This window comes from Pangasianodon hypophthalmus, chromosome 8 (assembly GCF_027358585.1).
Source record: "Pangasianodon hypophthalmus isolate fPanHyp1 chromosome 8, fPanHyp1.pri, whole genome shotgun sequence".
Taxonomy (NCBI): domain Eukaryota; kingdom Metazoa; phylum Chordata; class Actinopteri; order Siluriformes; family Pangasiidae; genus Pangasianodon; species Pangasianodon hypophthalmus.
Genome location: NC_069717.1, coordinates 9,574,435 through 9,580,576, shown reverse-complemented (window position 1 = coordinate 9,580,576; position 6,142 = coordinate 9,574,435).

Here is a 6,142-nt window from a genome sequence, read left to right as displayed (position 1 = left end):
AACAAAGCATGCATTTCTGATTCTACATTGACATTAGAACATGCTTTTGCTTTGTCAGATCACATATATGCATAAATTTGCATTTGAAAACTAGGTGCAGATCTTTTTTTTCATTATTTTTTTATGCAACTAGTTTTAAAGGTAAGCATAACCTCTCCAGTCTTTCACAACAAATGTCCAGAGCCGTCCAGGGTGGCAGAGAGGAAAAGTAAAACAGACAGAATCAATACCTATTGTAATTACTTAGCATGAGACCAGCTTGGAGTGTGTGCACCTCAAAAATGGCAGGAGGACTTAAACGAACAAGACAATCTGACAGGTAAAAACAACCCAAGATTGGCATTCTGTCTTCTCCTAGATTTGTTCCTGATAAGTCTCCTTCGTTCTCTTCTTCTCTTTCTCCATCTCTCACGATTCCAGTCAATCTGCAGTAGCCACCTACGTGTCTCTGTGTGCAGCATCAACATGGAGACAGATTTAACTTCCCACCAACACTTCCCCCTCAACACAGCAGCTCATCCTGAAAGAAAACCTAAGTGTTAGAGTACAATGATGAGTAAATATGAGGTGATAGTTGTATTTAGGCGTATAGTACGGATGGACAAATCATACATTTATTGACTAGTCCACAGGCCAAGTAAAAGCTCCAGTGTGCTGTCCATGTTTTGGAAAGCAAAAAACATGTTGTAGCTAATGTTATGTAATAGCATATGGTTATTAACTAGTTAGCTAGCTATGTGTATTAATGCATTGTGCTTGTGCCCTTGACAAAATGTCAGCAAGTCTTTGACAATTTTTCAGCTATGAGCTGTGGGGTTCTGTCCTGGCATCACATGTAAAAGATATTATTAGAGTCTGGCTAGCATTTTTAATTTCTCTCGATATGTTTAACCATCACGTGACTGCATGTTGTGCTATCAGAAGAGTTATGCACTTTATTTTGCCCGGCTTCATCATATTTTCCCTGTGTGTTCCTGTTCCTGATTATGAAAAGATTGTCTGTCATTCATACACACTAATTACTCCACCTTACAGCCATTGTACCATCAGCCAGATTGTGCTTTGGCCAATCTGGAGTTCTATATTTATAGCATTGTGGTGTATCACACCACTGTGACATGCATTAAGCTTAAACATAGCTACAGTACATACCAAATGAAAACTTTTGTTTTCTTAAGTAGTCATATTTTTCTTTTGTTGGCTGTTGAACCTAATTGCTTGTCAGGCAACTACAAAAAAAAGCCTAATAGCCTGGATGCGAAATCTGCTTGTCCCAGGCCAATTGTCCACCCTGATATAGGCATTGTTTACATATAAACCTATGCAAGCTTATGTGACAGCTCTTGTTAATCTGTAGTAGCAATACTTTGAGAAGTACTACTGACCTTTACACACACACACACACACACACACACAAGACTTGGATGGATATTACCATCTTTGATGTATGTGATTCTGTGCTGACAAGTTGAAGGGAAATGAACCAGCACCAAGCTAATATCAGAGACTTAATCACACACACACGCGCGCGTGCACACACACATTCATCTGCTTTGTTTGTCCATATTAAAACACAAAAGCTCTGGCATGTCCATTTCATTTAAATGAAAACCAGGAGCCATGCCAATAAACACTACTAGAACTTATGCTAATCAGATAGTAAACCCACACACACACGTGCACAGACACACACACACTCTCTCAAAAACATGCAGAGTGATTGATGTGGGCATTTCTAAGCTAGGATTATAGATGCATACATGCAGTACTATGCAGAAATCTTACTCATTATTAATTTTCTATACATTTTGTTTTACATGCCTATTACATGGCCCTGTGATGTACTAGTGTCCCATTCACAGTGTGTCTCCATCTCGCACCCAGTGTTCCAGATCCATCAGAACCCTGACAAGGATATAACACTTACTGAAGGTGAATGAATGAAGGTGATGTCTGTTGCATTAGTGTGTCAGTTGAAAAGAAAACAAATTCCAATCAAATAAATAAATGAAAAAAAAATCAGCTAACATAGCAGGGGCTATGGGACTGAGTTGAAGCACCTGGTGGAGATATGAGGGGAAATGGAGAGAAACCAAAATCTAGCCAATGTATCTGCATTAGCATGCTACCTAGAGGAGTACTGTATTGCAAAGGAGTATCAACCATGCTAGCAGCACATGTCCACCACTAGATGGAATTTGTAACTAGATTGAAACTAGATGGAAAAACTCAGAACCTCATGGGAGACCTCACCAGGGGAGACACTGAAAGGTGAGTGATGTATTAAGAAGCAACAGAGACATTCAAAGAGTTAAGCACTTAAGCAGTTAACTTACAAAGTGTAATTATAGCATTCATGGTCAGAGTAATTTAAATGATTATTTCTAGTAACAAAGCATAGTGATGGAATAAAATTCACAAATTGAGCATAAAGAAATGAAGAGCTGTCCAGCTTTATATTGAAATTTCAGGTTTTTGTCACATAAAGCCAGAGATATTAAGATAAATCATGTCAGACATTTTTATAGCCATAGCTTTTTTGAATTTGACAGTGTAACAAAATTCAAGAGAAAACAAATAGATAATTATTAGGAAAAATTATTAGAATGAAAAAAAATATGGCACACTTATGCCTCCTGGTTGCATAAGTGTGCACACTGTTTTATAATGGGGACTATACTGTAGATCTGTTAGCCAATCACACAAAATCATCAAAAAAATAAGAAGTTAAAGAGGATTTTCATCTTCCAACATGATAACAACCCAAACTGCAAATCCAAGTCTACCAAGGAATGGATACTGAAAAGGAGAATCAAAGTCTTGGAAAGTCCAGCTTTCAAAAATCTAAGCATATGAATCCTCCTGCTCTCGCTATGCTTCTCTGAAACCTTTCCCGAGCTGTAACTCTGCTCAGTGACAAGCTAAGTGCATATTATCTCAGGCAGTATATAGCACAGTGTTAGTAATTCTGCATACGTTAAATATGGATGTGACACAATGTCCACAAATCTGTTTAATGTGTAGATATGCATAATTAAGCTTGCACACATTGTAGGGTTTAATATATATTCATCTCCACATACTTACCTTTATGTATATTTATCTTTAATTATTTTTCCTGTACTTGTTTAATTTGTTCTTTTTTTTTGTCTGTGATTAATGAGCAACTGAAAACTTAAATTCCTTGTGAAATCTCATGGGCCAAAAATTCTTTAGCTTTTATGTTTTTCTTATTATCCCTATTTGTACCATTTCCTTTTTTTTACTGTGCTACAGCCTTTTCATTTGTGTTTTTTGATGCAGTCCTGTCTGTTTCCTGTCTGCCGGTGAATGTCACGGTCACCTTGTCACTCAGGGGAATTAGCAATAATTGGAATTTAATTTTCTTTCAGCCCCTTTTCAAGGGTAGAGACCCCATCATTTCCAATGTACAGTTTATAAAGCCATGCTGACATGCTATAGCACATGCCAAACTGCATAGCTTTCACATTTGAATAAAAATACTTTGTAATATAAATGAGTCATTCTTACATATGGAGCTCTGTTTATTGATTTCCATAAGAAGAATAAGCCACCCTAATGGGAAATGGAAGTAGTTTGATGTACATCCTAAAACTGAACTTGGGTGAGACAAAGAACATATATTGTTGCTAAGGGTTTTATCTATTTCCTTGCTGATCCCTGGAAATTCATATAGATACTGTTCAATGGCCTGTTGTTGAGCTATCCTTATTGCTTGTTACACACAAAGCCTTGACAGTAGATGCCTGGCACATAAGGGTTGATTATGGTAAAGTGTACTGTAGGCCAAAGTAGCCCAACTGTAAGCAGCCATATTAAAGATTCACAGCATCTGGAATCAGAACCCAAAATGCCCCAAATGCAACCAATTACATCTACATTTTAGTGGCATTTCAACTTTGTGCTGACCCATATCATGCCTGAGACATACAGTGGATATAAAAAGTCTTATATATTGAAATTGCAGGTTTTCGTCAGGTAAGGCCAGAAATATTAAGAAAAATCATGTCAGACATTTATAAAGCCATATCTTTTTTGAATTTGTGACAATGTAACAAAATTGAAGAGAAAAACAAATAGATAATTATTAGGAAAAATTTTTTTTTTTAAAAAAATGGCGTCCAGTGTGCACACTGTTTTATAATGGGGACTATACTGTAGATCTGTTAACCAATCACATCCATCATATTCAAACATGAAGAGTATACAGCTGCTAACAGTGACATTGATTTCACATAACTCAGAATAAAAATCGGCTGTTCCTGTAGGTTTGACTTAAATCTTTTGTGGCTGCATCCTACTGGGATAGCAGCGTCTGGGCTTTGGGGAAGGGTGGCAAGACTGAAGCCGTTGCAGACAAAAAAAGAACATCCAAGATAATTTTGCAATCCATTCAATCAACATAATCCATAGGAGAATATTTCTCTTCTCTCTGATGAGACTATGGGACAAGTTAAATGTGATAATGACTAGCTCCAAATATCAAGCTATTTCGGCACAAAACCTGCAGGCCAGTGTCAGAAATAAGAAGATGAAGAGGATTTTCATCTTCCAACATGATAACAACCCAAACTGCAACTCCAAGTCTACCAAGGAATGGCTTCTGAAAAGGAGAATCAAAGTCTCGGAAAGGCCCAGAGCATAGACCTCAAATCCATAGAAAGCCTATGACCCAAGGCTGTGCACAAAAGATCTGAAGGAGCTTAAACTTGTTTTGTAAGGAATCAAATTGCAAAGTCCAGCTGTGCAAAGTTGAAAGAGAGAAAAACTGCTAGAATAAATGTAAAGTGTGCTTCCACAAAGTATTAGTTAGGAATGGAGTGCATGCTTATGCAACCAGGATTTTATATGTATTTTTTAAAATTATTATTTCAATTATTTTTCCTAAAATTATCTATTTGATTTTCTCTTGAATTTTGTTTGGCTTAAAGGTCACATTATAGATGGAAAAAATATTTGACATGATTAATCTTGATTTCTGGCCTTGCAGCACAAAAACTGTAATTTCAATAAGGATATGTAGACATTTTTACCCACTGAAGTCTCATCAAGGTTGAGTTTGGGACTGTTCTGGCAGCCAAGTTTGGATGAATTCATCACTGCCATTTCACAGTCGTATGTGGGCCAGATGAATGTGGTAAGTGAGTGCCATCACTGGGGCTTCACGTACATAATTGCTGTCTGGGTGGGAACGACAGTAGATAAATATACACAGACAGCAATGACGTCAATGTTAAAACACAGGTGTAGGTGATGAGAGAGTGTGATGCCAGGGTGGTGCTAGAGCAGGAAAGAAACATTGCTTAACAATGGTCTCTGGGACCCCTCAAACATATCGCTACACAATTTCTTACACACAAACCAAAATCTGCATCTCCAGGCAGTGGCCTTATCTCACACTTCTTATACTTACACAAGACAGCATCCATTTTCAGTTCTTTGGATGCTGTCATGACAGTGTTATCGTGTCTCTCCAGGGGAGATGAGTAATTCTGTCAGTTGTAGTGTACTTAAATTGCGCATTTCAGGAGGAGTGTGTTGCAGGAGGAACAGATACTTGCTATTATTATTTTGATTTGCTCTCAGAAAGCCCTTTGAACCCATGCACAATTCCAAGTAGATATTTTCCTCTATATGGTCCTCAGTAACCATGGCTAGCATTCTATAGTATAGCAATAGTTTTGTCTTGGCCCATACAGAATAAAATCAGCTATGCAGTGATGTTGGGCAATCATATTAACAGGCTACATGATCTTTTCAACAACACTAATGTTAACACATGCAATGCCCTACTATGATCAATCTTTGTCTGCAATAATTTATGACTGTTTCATTGCTGTTTTGTAGTGGCTGTGACATATCTAATGACGGGCACTGAGCAGAAATGCCATGAGCTGAGCCATGTCCCAGGAATGAAAGGAAAAATGTGAAGTTAATTGATGCAGACAAAACCTTCAAGATAACGAGAATTATATTGCCTCTCCAATCTGTGCCAAGCCACCAGAAATGACATAACTGCAATTAAATGCCTTAATTGTGAATGTCAGTGAGGTGTAGCTCTAAGAGGGTAACAAGTCCGAAGCCATCACAGATATGACAGCTCAGCCAGGTGAGTTGCCTT